The 16,843-nt window shown below is 45.3% G+C and overlaps 1 pseudogene; it reads left to right on the top strand.

Annotated features, from left to right (window-relative positions):
• LOC141975322 (gametocyte-specific factor 1-like) overlaps window positions 1-10,442 on the top strand; it is a 36,411-nt pseudogene extending 25,969 nt beyond the window's left edge.
• The last annotated feature ends 6,401 nt before the right edge of the window (window positions 10,443-16,843 follow it).

The raw sequence follows: 16,843 nt of genomic DNA, 5'->3' as shown, positions 1-16,843 counted from the left end.
ATTTCCAGCTCACTGTTCTGCATAAGTATAGTCATTAATATGTACTGGCCACTCTGCACTACTGATTGCGCTTTCCTCATTTTTAATTGAATATTCCACTCACCCAAAATCCGAAGTGAATTTGGTTGGGTACACACAGTGAGTGCCAACTTAGCAGTTTAGCATTTTTGTCTCGGCCATTAAAAATTGATGGCTTAACCCCGTTAGAGGGCAGCTCCAGTACCTAGTATGTTTCCACTCTTGTTAATTGTGTTGAAGATGAACTTAGATCTTGTTTTACAGAATGTTTTCTTTTGTCTTTTTATTCCTTCTCTTCCAGTTGATGCTTTGGATCCAGAGAGGTTAATACAATGTCCCTATGATAATGATCATCAAATCAGGGCCTGTCGGTTTCCCTATCATCTTATAAAGTGCAGGAAGGTAGGATGGGATGTTAAGGTCTCTAATGCACTTGGGAAATCATATTTTTGTAAATGCTAATGCATGGTGAGCTCGGTATGCTGTGCTGCCTTTTGCTAGAAGGATGCATTCACTTGCTATTAGGCTGGAAGAAGCCGTCTTTATTTCATATTTATATCGCTCATCCATTTACCACTTCGTAAAAGCATCCAGTTCATATTTAGTAATGCCCTTCGGATCAGTGCATTTACCCTGAAGAAAGGCGAAACAGGTTCTTCAGAATACCTAGCTCAGTGATGGGATCCTATTCTCTTCCAACAGTTCACTCATGGGACCAGGGTATTTACTTCCCACTTCAGGCCATGGAGCAAATGCAGCCAGTGTTACATGGATGCCTTCTGGCTGGCCAAAGCAGAAGTGATCTGATGTTGCAGTTAATTCTTTTAGTTTGCAATCAGAGCAGGAGAGCTGCTAAGCCATCTTTTGTTCTATTGCTAATAACTCTATTCAGTGTACATCTGTCTGCAAGTCCCTCTTCGCAGTCTTCTATCCTGGGCGAGAATGCTGTATATTTAAGAGGAGAATCTGCTCCTTTCTTTTGTCCTCTCAGTCTAGTATCTTATTTTAAGCTCTCCAGTGCTAGTGTATATTAGTTGTACTGGTATAAGCACACTTATACCGGTATAACTGCATCCACGTGTAAAGATGATGTCCTGGTCTGATTGTATTGGTGAGGAATCACACCCCTAGCCAACATAGCTCTAGTAATATAAAAGCCATGCAGAGCAAGCCTGAGCAGTGGGTTCTTCCTCTTTGTATTCTTGCTCTTTTCTAAGGGTAAAGGCTCTTCATTCAGTGGGGGACAGTAGTGCTCTTCTATGTCCACACTAGTTTACCTATACTGGCAAAATGCTCCCAATATAGATGTGGCCTCAGCTGGAACATTGAGTAACTTCCCTCCTGTTTCAGGAGGGTTAAATTAACTGCAAAGACTTAAGCTCTAGCGCGGGCAGAGACTTATCATAGAATATCGGGGTTGGAGGGGACCTCAGGAGGTCATCTAGTCCAACCCCCTGCTCAAAGCCCGACCAATCCCCAACTAAATCATCCCAGCCAGGGCTTTGTCAAGCCTGACCTTAAAAACTTCTAAGGAAGGAGATTCCACCACCTCCCTAGGTAACCCATTCCAGTGCTTCACCACCCTCCTAGTGAAAAAGTTTTTCCTAATATCCAACCTAAACCTCCCCCACTGCAACTTGAGACCATTACTCCTCGTTCTGTCATCAGCTACCACGGAGAACAGTCTAGAGCCATCCTCTTTGGAACCCCCTTTCAGGTCGTTGAAAGCAGCTATCAAATCCCCCCCTCCTTCTTCTCTTCCGCAGACTAAACGATCCCTGTTCCCTCAGTTTCTCCTCATAGGTCACGTGTTCCAGTCCCCTAATCATTCTTGTTGCCCTCCGCAGGACGTTTTCCAATTTTTTCACATCCTTCTTGTAGAGTGGGGCCCAAAACTGGACACAGTACTCCAGATGAGGCCTCGCCAATGTCGAGTAGAGGGCAACGATCACATCCCTAGCTCTGCTGGCAATGCCCCTACTTATACATCCCAAAATGCCATTGGCCTTCTTGGCAACAAGGGCACACTGTTGACTCATATCCAGCTTCTCGTCCACTGTTACCCGTAGGTCCTTTTCTGCAGAACTGTTGCCGAGCCATTCGGTCCCTAGTCTGTAGCGGTGCATGGGATTCTTCGCTCCTAAGTGCAGGACTCTGCACTTGTCCCTGTTGAACCTCATCAGATTTCTTTTGGCACAATCCTGCAACTTGTCTAGGTCCCTCTGTATCCTATCCCTACCCTCCAGTGTATCTACCTCTCCTCCCAGTTTAGTGTCATCTGCAAACTTGCTGAGGGTGCAATCCACGCCATCCTCCAGATTATTTATGAAGACATTGAACAAAACCGGCCCCAGGACCGACCCTTGGGGCACTCCACTTGATACCGGCTGCCAGCTAGACATGGAGCCATTGATCGCTACCCGTTGAGCCCGACAATCTAACCAGCTTTCTATCCACCTTATAGTTCATTCATCCAGTCCATACTTCTTTTAACTTGCTGGCAAGAATACTGTGGGAGACCATGTCAAAAGCTTTGCTAAAGTCAAGGAATAACACGTCCACTGCTTTCCTTTCATCCACAGAACCAGTTTTCTCGTCATAGAAGGCAATTAGATTAGTCAGGCATGACTTGCCCTGGGTGAATCCATGCTGACTGTTCCTGATCACTTTCCTCTCCTCTAAGTGCTTCGGAATTGATTCCTTGAGGACCTGCTCCGTGATTTTTCCAGGGACTGAGGTGAGGCTGACTGGCCTGTAGTTCCCTGGATCCTCCTTCTTTCCTTTTTTAAAGATGGGCACTACATTAGCCTTTTTCCAGTCATCCGGGACCTCCCCCGATCACCATGAGTTTTCAAAGAGAATGGCCAGTGGCTCTGCAGTCGTATCCGCCAACTCCTTTAGGACTCTCGGATGCAGCACATCCAGCCCCATGGACTTGTGCTCGTCCAGCTTTTCTAAATAGTCCCGAACCACTTCTTTCTCCACAGAGGGCTGGTCACCTCCTCCGCACGCTGTGCTGCCCAGTGCAGTAGTCTGGGAGCTGACCTTGTTCGTGAAGACAGAGGCAAAAAAAGTACATTAGCTTTTTCCACATCCTCTGTCACTAGGTTGCCTCCATCATTCACACTTTCCTTGACTTTCTTCTTGTTCTCTAGTTTGTCGCTTACTTAATTTAAAAATAAAGTGGCTGAATTATTTAGGGTTTCAAAGCACTTACTCCCCAGGTCGGCTTCTTAGGGCAATTTCATCTGTGCATTGAACCATGCCAGTGCTGACACTGCAACAGTTTCACTGTGCTTGTTCTGGGGCTGATCTTCAGTCAGATAAATTCAGGGCATAGTTTAAATGTAAAAATAAACAAACATAGGCTGTAGCATAAAGGATGCGTATGCTTTGCTGTTTTTCCACTGCTTTTGTGCTCAGGTCCTGAACTAAGTTTGACTTTCCTTGTTTTAATTTTTTCAACCTATTTCTGGATGCAGATTGCACAAACCCTTCACTGGTGATTAGAAAACACAAGGGTTTGGGTGAATTCAGTGAGATAGCACATGCTTTTTCTGTTTCTCTAGAACCACCCTGAAATTGCAAAGCAGCTAGACACATGCCCCTTTAATGCCCGCCATCAGGTTCCCCGAGCTGAGATCAGCCATCATATATCAAGCTGTGATGACAAAAGCTGCATTGAGGAAGACATTGGTGAGAAAATAGTAGACTCCTTTGGCTCTGTAAACTCACTTTGGGAACTCTTGGGCTAACGGAGTTCTAACGTAACTTTTGCTGTTAATGTTAGATTGTTTTAATGCTCTATTATTCCATAAGCAACCCTTTACCTGTAGTGCTTCATGATCCTGAAGTAGCAGGAGTCCTTGAAGGCTTGAGTTTCATTCATTCTGTGTCCATGGAAATTCTCCTAAGCATCTGAGAGGCAACTGGCTTGCATTACATGTGTTATCTGCCAGAGATTTTAGCATTAAAATGGGAATTGTGCATTATGCCATAAACTGTGTGTGTTGAATGAGATCTAGTTGGGAATCTGGATGGCTTAGAGAGGAAAGATAGTGGCCATGAGAGAGGTGGGTCTCCAGTGCAGATCTGACCTGATAGTGACCAAAAATCTTTATAGCCTGTCTAGTGGCATATGTGAAATAAATTGGTCTCAGTCCAGTTCTTAATGGACAAGTGTCTAGATCATAACAATCCTCCCTTCTGTTACATCCTACTTGACTATCTTAGCAGAAAAGCCATGACTGAGCCAGGGAGGCTGAATAACTTTCCCAACAGGAGTTGGGTTCCTCCAGTTCAGAGTGGGGCAAGTTGGGGAGGGGACTATGGAGAAGCTTCCCTACCACTGCCCATGCTGTCTGCTCTGTGATGAGGAGTTCACTATCCAGGTCTGTCAGCCCAGCACCTAAATCACTTGGTTATGTGGGTCGTGTTCCAGTTCTTCCCCCCACTGATATCTATACGGCTATGACTACACTGGAAAACATACCTATTCTCTGGCAAATGTAGAGTTGTACTGAAGATAGCAATGATGTGCATGTTAATGTAGACAGGGCTTAGAGCATGACAGTAGTGAAAAAACCCTGAGAAGATTTTTGTGACATGACAGTAGAAACACACCTGAACCCTCTCCCAATTCGTATGTTGGAGCAGCTGCACCATTGCTGAAAGATGTGTGCAGAATTGTTTAGCTTTAGAAAAGGCCTAAAACAGGCATTGGCAAATGGGGGCCACATCCACCCTGCCAGATCATTTGATTTGGCTTGCCAAACATTCGGTGTTGTAGCAAACCTTTCTGAGTTAGACAATATATAGCCTCTTAAGGTATGGCCCACCAAAGGGTTCTCATGGATTTTGTATCCCTTTGCTACCTTCAAAATGCCCATCCCTGGCCTAAGAGTTTTGCTCCTAAGACTAGGGGAGTACCTGATCAGCTTCCAGTGTATGCTGTTCCTCTCCAAGGCCTAGAGCTATTCTACAGCTAGGTCAAAAAATGATTAATGTACCTAAAATAGGATTTTATTTTATCCAAAAAGATTTTCTCACTAAGACTCTTCTTTGCTTTAAGTGAGTCAGTCAAATAACTGCCAGGGAGAGAAGATGAACATTGTCAGCATGTGGCAGCCGCCCCCATGTGACGAAGATTGGGATAGAGGTAAGGAAGTAGGCTGAGGACACGGGCTGTCAGCGCCTGCTATTCCCTTCTTCTTGTCCCCAAAGAAGTCACATGGACTAGGAGAGAGAGGTCCCATAGATCCTTCTGCACAGATCATGTGTTGGGACACCCAATTATACTGTCCCTGAACAAATTAAGTTCCCCTGCTTCACAGGCTCTTCCACATGCCTTCTATTCTTTACAGAACTTCTGTTGTTTTCCATATAGTCTGTTGCACCATCTGTGCTTTGATGAAAATGGAAATTGATGATAACCTTTACACTTTATATTTCTCAGTTAAATGTCTGATCTGCTGTCACTTATGCCAAGCCTTAGAAAATTCTCATTCCGTTTTGTAAACCTAGCAGCGTCTCTGTCGTATTTCTTATTTGATGTTGCTATGACGCTTGCAGAAGTTACTCGGTACTGAGCCACAGTGATGTCTGTTTCCTTTTGGCAGATCTACAGGAGCAATCAAATTCTACTTTCGTTTGGGGCACGTTCAGTAGTGGCGTAAACAACAGGTAGCAAAAGGTGTATTTCTTGTGACAGTGCTTTCCATAAATGATGTGCTTTCAGACTACTTTGAACTCTTGCTGCTGTGTTGTTGGGAAGATGCAATTTACTTTATGAATCCTATTTTTGGGGTGATGGTGGGGGCGTTCCCACTGGCATGACTCAACAGTCCTGTGCCCCTGGGTCAATGTTCCCTGTCTCCTTTTAGTGGCAGATCCATATGAGAGTATAAGAACATACTGTTGCTACCAGATAATGGTTACTCCTCTAGTTCTACCGTAGTACTATTAGTGCTGATGGTCGTGGGTTCAATCCCCACTGGTTCTGTATTTGTGGGGGGGGGTTATTAAACGCTAAACTGTTACGCTGGGCTTGATAGAAATGCAGACTGATGTCAGCTGTTAAGCAATTTAGGCTTAAACTTCTGACAGCTAATCTAATCTCTCATGACCTGAGTCAGAAATAATCATTTTGTTGTTTGTGTAATCACAATGCGGGATTGGAAAATGAAGCATAATGTGTCTGGTCATTATCTCTGTCTCACCCCTGAACACCCAAATCATTGTACTGCGCCTTACCTGTCTAATCAGAGGTCATCAACATATGAACTTCTACAGCCTGTAACAGTGACATAGAATTGTAGGGCTGAAGGGACCTCGAGGTCCTCTAGTCCAGTCCCATGCACTCATGGCAGGACTAAGTATTCTCTAGACCAGTGGTTTTCAAACTGCGGGTCGTGACCCAGAACTGGGTTGCGGAATGAAGGGCACTGGGTCGCGGCGGCTCTCGTCAGCACTGCTGACTGTTAAAAGTCCCGTCGGTGGTGCTGCCCAGCTAAGGCAGGCTAGTCCCTAGCTGTTCCGACACTGCACTGTGCCCTGGAAGCGGCCAGCAGCAGGTCCAGCTCTTAGGTGGGGGGTGAGCCCCAGGGCTCCATGCGCTGCCCCCGCCCCGACCACCGGCTCTGCACTCCCATTGGCCAGTTCCCGGCCAGTGGGAGCTGGGTGGGGCAATGCCTGTGGGCGAGAGCCATGCGGAGCTGCTTGCACCCCTGCGCCTAGGAGCCGGACATGCTGCTGGCTGCTTCCGGGGTGCAGTGTTGTCCGTGGTGCCAGGAAAGGCAGGAAGCCTGCCTCTGCACCCCAGCTGCACCGCTGACCAGGAGCCTCCCGAGATAACACCACACCCCTGCCCCAGCTCTGAACCCCCCCAACCCAGAGCCCCCTCCTGCAGCCCCAGCCCAGAGCCCTGACCCCCTCCCACACTCTGAGCCCCTCATTCCTGGCCGCAGCCCACACCCCAGACTCCTCATCCCCAGCTCCTTTGGATCGCGGGCATCAACAATTTTTTTTCAACTGGGTCACCAGAAAAAAAGTTTGAAAACCACTGATCTAGACCATCCCTCACAGCTGTCTGTCTAACTTGCTCTTAAAAATCTCCAGTGATGGAGATTCTGCAGCCTCCCTAAGCAATTTATTCCAGTGCTCAACCACTTGGACAAAAGGAAAAACTTCCTGTCAAACCTAAACCGCCCTTGCTGAAATTTAAGCCCATTGTTTCTTGTCCTATTCTCAGTGGTTAAAGAGAACAGTTTTTCTCCCTTTTCCTTGTAGCAACCTTTTATCTACTTGAAAACCGTTATGTCCCTCCTCAGTCTTCTCTTCTCCAGGCTAAACAAACCCAATTTTTTTCAATCTTCCCCCATAGGTCATGTTTTCTAGACCTTTAATCAGTTTTGTTGCTCTTCTCTGAACTTCTTTCAATTTGTCCACATCTTTCCTGAAATGTGGCACCAATCATTGGACACAATACTCCAGATGACATTTAATCAGCATGGAGTAGAGCAGAAGAATTACTTCTCGCGTCTTGCTTACAACACTCCTGCTAATGCATCTCAGAATGATGTTGACTCCTATTTAGCTTGTGATCCAGTATGACCCTCAGATCCTTTTCTTCAGTACTCCATCCTAGGCAGTCATTTCCCATTTTGTATGTGTGCAACTGATAGTGGAGTACTCTGAATTTGTTCTTATTGAATTTTATCCTGTGACGGGTTCCCCCAGGGGTGCCACCTGGGACTGGGGTTCCACTGAGCCCACTGACTCACCAGCCTGGGCTCCCTCTCAGCACTGTGCTGCTGTCACAGGCTATAGACGGCTCCTGGACCTACATTCCCAGCAGCATTCACACAGGCAGGGACACACCCAGCTGCAGTTTCATGCAGGCTTTGGACAGCCACTGCATGATCCAGCAATAGAGAGGCTACAGCCAAAATAACCCCCAGTCTGGGACCCCAGAGCTGTACCATCCCGCCCTGATCAAAACCCCAATCAGTATGAATTTATTACCCAGTTCGCCATTCCTTCAATGTGGAGAGGACAATGCATACTTGTGTTAACCAGGCTGAGATTTTTCCCCAGACACTTTGGTCACAGGCATACCAGTTTAGATAAAGCAAAAAAGTTTAACTACAAAAGAGAGATTATAAATGATAGAAAACAGACCAAAGCAGATTACCTCGTAAATAAACAGAACTGCAAACTATAAGCCGAAAATACTAGAAAGATTGGATATGAATTAACAAATTCTCACCCTAGGCTGATGATAGTCAGGCTTGCAGATTCTTAAGGGACAAGCTGCATTTGTTTTGCAGCTTGGGATCTCCTACCCTGTTCCAAGACTTTTTCTTTTAGAGCTTCTCTCTGTGGAGTTGTGGGGAAGTGAAGAACAACCAACGATGTCACTCCTTGCCTTATATAGCTTTTTCATATGGCAGGAGCTCTGTTTCAAACTTGGTTCCCAGACCAGTTTGTGGAAAAATTCAGGTACCCCAAATGGAGTCCAGAAGCATGGTCTGGTCACGTGCCCTTGCAGAGTCATAGCAGCCATAACTTACAGAGTGGCCTTCCACAGGAAGGCTAAGCTATTCCACAGTCCATTGTCTTTGTTGATGAGCCATTAGCACTGTTTGGCTTCTTCACTGTTGTACCTGAAAGGCTGGCTGTGGGTGTTTTCCAGAGTAAGCCCCTTTGAAATACAGATACCTAGTCAATATTCATAACTTCAAATACAAAAATGATACATGCATACAAATAGGATAATCATATTCAGCAAATCATAATTTTTCCAATGACACCTTACATGACCGATCTTGTACAAAACATCATAATTATGCCATAATCAATGATCCTAATAATAACACTATGATGAATACGGAGTGTTACACATCCTATTTACTTCAGACCATTTCTCCAGTTTGTCCAGATCATTTTGAATTTTAATCCTATCCCCCAAAGTACTTGTAACCCCTTGCAGCTTGGTATTGTCTGCAAACTTTCTAAATGTGCTCTCTATGCCATTATCTAAATTGCTGATGAAGATACTGAACAGAAGCGGACCCAGAACTGATCCCTGTGGGACCCCACTCAATATGCCCTTCCAGCTTGACTGTGAGCCACGTACTCTCTGGGAACGATTTTCCAACCAGTTATTCACCCACCTTGTAGGAGCTCCATCTAGGTTGTATTTCCCTAGTTTGTTTATGAGGAGGTCATGCGAGACCATATCAAAAGCCTTATTAAACTTAAGATACACCACATCTACCATTACCCTCCCCCATCCACAAGGCTTGTTACACTGTCAAAGAAAGCTATTAGGTTGGTTTTGCCACGATTTGTTCTTGGCAAATCCATGCTGACTGTTCCTTATCGCCTTATTATTTTCTAGGATTCGGCAATTTGATTGCTTAATTATTTGCTCCATTATCTTCTCGGGTACTGATGTTAAGCTGACTGGTCTGTAATTCCCCAAGTTGTCCTTATTCCCCTTTTTATAGATTTGGCGCTATATTTGCCCCTTTTCCAGTCCTCTGGAATCTCCTGTCTTCCATGACTTTTCAAAGATAATTGCTTATGGCTCAGATATCTCCTCAGACAGCACCTTGAATATTTTAGGATGTATTTCATCAGGCCCTGCTGACTTGAAGACATCTAACTTGTCTAAGTAATTTTTAACTTGTTCTTTCCCTATTTTAGCCTCTGATCCTATCTCATTTTCACTGGCATTCACTGTTAGACGTCTGCATGAAGTCTGCATGTATAGAGATGACTAGGGCATGTGTGCTGAGATGCCATTTACAGTTGAGGGCAGTGCAATACTGATAATCAAGCTTTAACTCTGGTTTTTCTTGCTGTCTTTGGCTTATTTCTTTCTTGTCTGGATGACTGATTCTGGGGATTTTAGTCAAAGTAGATGGCATCAACATGTTGCACACTTTTCTCTAGCCTTTGCGAGGAGAAGTAACTGTTCTGATTGCATGAAGGTTTGTTTAAATTAACATACTCTGTTGTCTTCAGTTTTAGAAAGATACTTGAATATTTATAGTAAAAGGTACTTGGCTAAAAGAAGTACACATGTGTAGGATAATTCGTATTTGATCTCTTTCAGCCCTGGGTCCAGCGTAATAATGGAACAAAAGAATAACCTAACGTCAGGCATGACAGCACCCAAGTCCTTGCCATATAGCCTACCCTGGAAAAGCAGTAAGTACAATGGCTGGTGGTCTCCTCATGCTGTAAGCTGGGACCTACATGTTAGCTCAAAGTGGAACGGGATAACTTTTCTCTGTATTTTTATTCCGTGTGTCAGCATTCTCCTCCATAAACTGAAATGCTTTTATTACCACCATCAGCAAGTGGAGATGGAGAGCTCTGTAACACAGTCCTCCCTAGAAGCAGCTGCATTTCTGTAGTGGATGGAGTGTCTTCTGTATCCAGGTTTTATTTTGCTGTAGGTGGCATTGTGTCAAAGGTTGTCAGGCTCCATGTATTGCCCCCATTACTGTAGCATCTGACATTTAAATTGTTCACCGCTCTTGGTTGAACAAAAGTCGAGGCTTACAAACAGGGCTGAGTTTGGCACAGTGGAGCTCAGCACAGTTGTAGCTCTTCGGGTTCAGCTGCTACTGAAGTCAGTGGACGCTGTACACGTGTGCAGCAGCTGTAGCATTTGGTTGGTTTTGCAAAACTTGATTGAAATCTCAGAGCTAGGGTGTGTCTATCCAGGAAAACCTACCAGTGTTACTTCCAAGGGGATGTAATCTAAACTAAAAAGGCCATTGTTTGGAATAAGTGTTCACGTAGGAAGTCACCCACATAGTGGTGTAGTAATGTGTATTCCTTAGGGAATTCTGCACTAAAAAATTAAACATTCTGCACACAATCTTTTAAAATTCTGTATATTTTATTTGTCAAAATAATAATATAATCACACCAGTTTCAATTATTTTGGTATCTTATTTCAAACTACCTGTCAGCCACTATGTCTGTAACAATACAGACAGCAAAAAAGATTCCCCCAGGAGTAGAGAGTCAAAGAAACTCCTACAGCAACCCAGTTCCTGTTTCTCTGTTATGCTTTTGTTGGGCACCTGTCTGAGTGTGTCACACACATCAGCTGGGCCCATCTTTGGGAGAAATCTCTGTCCCTCCAGTCTTAAGCATCCACACCCCCTACCCTCCCAGAGTCCAGCTGTGGGGGACTAAGGGGGTGCCCCAGACACCTGCACCCCCTACCACCCAGAACCCAGGGATCCAGAGGGAGAAACAGCCTGATGCTGGGTCCCAGGCTTGTACAGAGTTTCCTGCATGCCACTTTCTTCCTTCAGGACATGCTGGGAACTGCACCTGCATGGAAAAGTCCAGCTCCCCCTCGCCCTGGCAGTGTCATGTATTTGCAAGCTGGAGAGCCAGTCTCTGCTAGGTCCCGCATCTGCTACTGACAGCCAGCAGCTTTGCAGCACTAATTCTGCTCTGGGGGGAGGGGGGAAATGAAATTATGTGCAAATTCTGCACTGTGTTGTGGCACAAAATTCCCCCTGGAGTAAACGTTGGTAATTTCCCCTATATACAAGCCTGGGTCTGTTCCCAATGGTGTCTATGGATGAGTCTATTGTAGTTGTTGGGGAGTGTGGGCTCAAGACTTGGCATTTTTCTGAGTCATCTGAGTCCATCCCTGATGAGCTGAAATGGCTGTTATCCCTCCCAAAGTCAGATCCTGAGCTTCAGCTCCATGCCTTACTCTGAATGCCCTGTCTCAGCCCTTTGCTGCATGGCTGCCGTGCTTTCCTGTCCACCACATGTCCTGCTAGTGGAGGGGACGTGGATCTCCGATCCGCAGATGTCAGGCTGTGGGGACTGGAAACGGCTCAGAAAAGAGAAGCAAAAATTACCCCGGGTCTGGAATGGCTTCCATACAAGGAGAGACTAAAAAGATGACTAAGCGGGATGTGATAGAGGCCTATAAAATCATGATTGTTGTAGAAAAAGTGAATAGAGAAGCATTATTTACCATTTCACACAATACAAAAACCAGGGGGTCACCTGATCAAATGAATAGGCAGTAGGTTTAATACAAACAAAAGGAAGTACTTTTTCACACCGTGCACAACTAACCTGTGGAACTCATTGACATGGGATGTTGTGGTGACCAAAAGTGTAACTGGGCTTAAGCAAGAATTGGATAAGTTCATGGAGGATAGCTCCATCAATAGCTATTAGCCAAGATGATAAGGGATGTTACCCCATGCTTTAGGTGACTCTAAATCTGTAACTGCTAGAAGCTGGGAGTGGAAGAGAGGGGTGGATCACTCCATAATTGCTCTGTTGTGTTTACTCCCCTTGAAGCTCTGGTAGGGGCTACTGTTGGAGACAGGATACTGAGCAAGATGGAATATGATCTGACCCAGTATTGCAGCTCTTATGAGCTCTTGCCACATATGACTCTTCACAAGGTTTTGTTCTTTAAAAACTGATTCAGTTGCCCAGTGTCCCAAGAACCCGATTCCCAAAGCATTGAGTTCAGGGTAACTATTATTAAACAGCCTGGTGGTATTCCATGCCATTTGGATCTTAGGGAGGGAGTTTCATGTACTTACACTATACTTAATTGAAAATCTTTTACCCCTTAAACAGCAACAAGCATTAACTGGAAGGAGGTGTGACCCATTGAGCGTTTTTCTTGGTCCCCTTGTCAAACTGTAGCCGTGACGGACTGGCCATAAAGCTGTCCTGTTCCGGGGATGCCTGTGGCTTGAAAGAAAGCAAGATTTTGCAAGAGAATTCCTTTGAAGTAGCCATTAGTTTAAACATTAGGGAGGATTATGGTCTTTTACTTCTGAGTATATGACAGAGTTTCTGTGATCTGAGCATCTGTTCCCAGTGTGAGCCCCACTTGCTACAGAGACTGTCTCCTTGATCTTGGGCAAGTTACTTAAGCTCCCCGTGCCTCAGTTTCCCCATCTACAGAATGGAGGGATGGTAATACTTACCCTGCAAGTTAAGTATTACTAGTTAGCTGAGAAGATAAACATGCAACTTATAACGCATCCTCAGATGAAAGGTGATGGAGAAGCACAAAATAGCATTTTTGCAGTTTACACTTTGGGTAGGAATTTGCCAGTTTAAAAAAAAAGGCCTCCACTTTTGCAGGAGATCCCCATTGAAATACACACGTTACTTGACGCCTGCTGTAAATTGCCAGGCAAAAGCGTGAATGAACTGAGAATGCAGCATCGTGGACACAGTTATTTGCAGTGCAAAACACACTCCACATAAATGGGGGCTTGGTGTGAAGCTTATTTCCGTAGTTTATTTTTATCACTGTATTTTGAGCTAGTAGGTCAGGATTCATGTAACTGTAACTCTGAGGTGCTGAGCGATGAATACGTTTCAAAAGCATAACGTCTAATAGTCTGGTTGCAATCTGATTTAAGAAAAATCTGAAAATTGTAATACATTATGCTAATCGACTCCTTCTTTGCACCAAGCAGGGTATTTTTTTTTTACCCTTTAAGTGCAGTTGTCCTGTCAAAAGCAGCCTTACATAAAACACATGGGCGGGGCAACAAGAGAGATGATTAATTCCCAAGTTTTCCTCAGGTGTTAGGCCAGAAAATTCATGATGATATTATTTATATCGTTGTTACAACCAGGATCTCATAGTGCTAAGGGCTGTACAAACAGAGAACAAAAAGACAGTCCCTTCCCCAAAGAGCTTAGAATCCAAGTAAGAATCTGAAAGTCACGCTGGCTTGTGCATTGCCAAGAATTAGAGATTCTGCAGCTGGAACTCAGTTTGACTAATCTGGCTATACGCAAGCCAGCTCTCCCTCTCAGCTTTGCCGGCTTTGCAGTGCTAGCAGAAGTAGTATGGTCAGTAAAGTAAACAGAAAGATAACAAACAAATGCACATAAGTGGCAGGTCAGAGTAAAGGGAACTGTCTAATATCCTCGCTTTTCAAGCCAGAACTAAACTTTAAAAATGTTCCAGTACTTCGAGCAGCAGTGAAGCTTGCATTTTGCCTTGAAAACACCTCTTTTGGACTCCTTTTTAAGCAGACCGATTAGGTACAACCAGATGCTTAATCACCTCCCATGATTAAAAAGCCAGGCAGCCCAGGATATTGTACCAATTTCACAATAAAATCTGCTGGGTGCATGTGTCTAGGGAGTACAGGGTGCGTTGTCGGCAGCCCTCTGCTTTTTTTTTATGCTGAGGTGCATGGATGGGAAATTGGTACTTGAAAAATGACTGCTCATCAGCTTTTGCTATGGTCATCACTATGGGCTGGCTGGCTGTGGTATGGAATAGTCGACCATTTCCAGATGCTGGACAGTAGGTGTCCTGATTTCAGGTGGAGAGTCCACAGGTATCATTGGACAGGTACTGGAACATTTCACAGACAAAACCTGCAATCAGTCTTGTCGCTGTATGGGCAGGCCACCTTGGGATTGTGTGCACCTGTATCTGATTAGATTTTCTAGTATATTAATCTTGTGAGATGAGGTTTTCTAAGGAGGATACTTGGGTGAAAGGGGGAATGGCTTAGCTCAGTGCCTGAAGGTCACAGCATTGATAAACACACACTGGAGATGAGTTCAGATGTGTCTGTGTACATTTGGATTGGCTGAGAGTGAGCTAAAGCAGAAGGACTTACTCCAAGTCTGTGGTAACGACCCTTAACGTGCCCAAATAGAGCAGCTGGTCATATAAAGCTTTAGCCAGCTTTCTAGCCAAGGTGTGGTGAGGATCCAGTCTAGCAGGGCTTCCTGGAGACCTACAGAACGTACCTGTGCTTCATATTTGATCTTTCTTAATGAATCATTGCACTATGGGCTGATGCATGGCATCAGCCTTGTTCTGCTGGGTCAGCTCCCAAAGACACAGCAGTAAGGACGGTTGCTTGGTTTTCATTCCACTGAAGGTGTTGGAGCTCCAGCCAGACAGGCTGGGTCTACTTTTGGGAAGGAACTAATGCTGAGCTCTGGGCTCAGGTTGGGCACTAGTCCTGATCTTGCATGAGCACAGCCAAAGGGGCAGGAATAAGAGCATCGTCACCATACACTGGGACTCTATATAGAGCAGGTTTCAGAGTAACAGCCGTGTTAGTCTGTATTCGTAAAAAGAAAAGGAGTACTTGTGGCACCTTAGAGACTAACCAGTTTATTTGAGCATGAGCTTTCGTGAGCTACAGCTCACTTCATCGGATGCATAGCATATAGAGCAGTGAGACATCTGCTTCTCCCAGTTAAGGAGCTTTTCCTGCATGTTGCTTGTAAACAGAGAACAGTTTGTCTAATAAACTGCCCCCTTCTCTGTGTATATGAAAGGGCCCCTAAGCCCTTATCCAGGCCTCCAGTCCCATTCCCCTACTCCCTGGTGTGCTGACCAAGGAGCAAAACGCTAGCTCCCTGTGCTAGTACAGGAGTTGCTTGTGCTCTGGTGGTGGTAGCATGAGGAGTGCTGCGTCGCTGCTTTGGGGAGACCGCAAACTGCCTGGCTGTGAGCACGAGTGTGGAAGAACAGTCCAAGTGTCTGCGTTTCAACACAGTGATTGACTTTGGTGAGGGGGTAGCTTGTGGACCTAGACTGAGTCCAAAGCAGCTTGTCTGTTGCTTACAACTGGGGGATGATGTTAGAGCTGCTATTGTTGACTATCTAAAATGTCTTGCTTTTTAATCTAATTGCAGGAGCCGGTAACTGAAGACCAGAGAAGAGGCTGCTATTGAGTGCTCATCATCTGTTTCCTTTAGAAATGTGAGGTGCTGGTTAGGAGACTCAGACTTATAAATTCCCTCTGTGTTGGCTAAGCACTCGCAGCCCTAACCTTCCTGCAGAACTGTCCTTCACATATCGGCTGCTGTCCCAAAATTATCCCGACCAAGGTAATTAGACAGAATGCTGTTAACCCTTGATATCAGAGATCAAACCCTCAAAAACTAACTCCACACACAGCAAAAGTGGATGGGAATCTGGGAGGCAGTGACCATGAGTTGGTTGAGTTCAGGATCCTGACGCAGGGAAGAAAGGTAAGCAGCAGGATACGGACCCTGGACTTCAGGAAAGCAGACTTCGACTCCCTCAGGGAACGGATGGGTAGGATCCCCTGGGGGACTATCATGAAGGGGAAGGGAGTCCAGGAGAGCTGGCTGTATTTCAAGGAATCCCTGTTGAGGTTACAGGGACAAACCATCCCGATGAGTCGAAAGAATAGTAAACATGGCAAGCGACCAGCTTGGCTTAATGGTGAAATCCTAGCGGACCTTAAACATAAAAAAGAAGCTTACAAGAAGTGGAAGGTTGGACATATGACCAGGGAAGAGTATAAAAATATTGCTCGGGCATGTAGGAAAGATATCAGGAGGGCCAAATCGCACCTGGAGCTGCAGCTAGCAAGAGATGTCAAGAGTAACAAGAAGGGTTTCTTCAGGTATGTTGGCAACAAGAAGAAAGCCAAGGAAAGTGTGGGCCCCTTACTGAATGAGGGAGGCAACCTAGTGACAGAGGATGTGGAAAAAGCTAATGTACTCAATGCTTTTTTTGCCTCTGTTTTCACTAACAAGGTCAGCTCCCAGACTGCTGCGCTGGGCATCACAGAATGGGGAAGAGATGGCCAGCCCTCTGTGGAGATAGAGGTGGTTAGGGACTAGTTAGAAAAGCTGGACGTGCACAAGTCCATGGGGCCGGACGAGTTACATCCGAGAGTGCTGAAGGAATTGGCGGCTGTGATTGCAGAGCCCTTGGCCATTATCTTTGAAAACTCGTGGCGAACGGGGGAAGTCCCGGATGACTGGAAAAAGGCTAATGTAGTGC

The sequence above is a fragment of the Natator depressus genome, chromosome 20 (genome assembly GCF_965152275.1).
Source record: "Natator depressus isolate rNatDep1 chromosome 20, rNatDep2.hap1, whole genome shotgun sequence".
Lineage (NCBI taxonomy): Eukaryota > Metazoa > Chordata > Testudines > Cheloniidae > Natator > Natator depressus.
The sequence above is the reverse complement of the archived record's forward strand: the minus strand, read 5'-3'. Positions and strand labels throughout refer to the sequence as shown.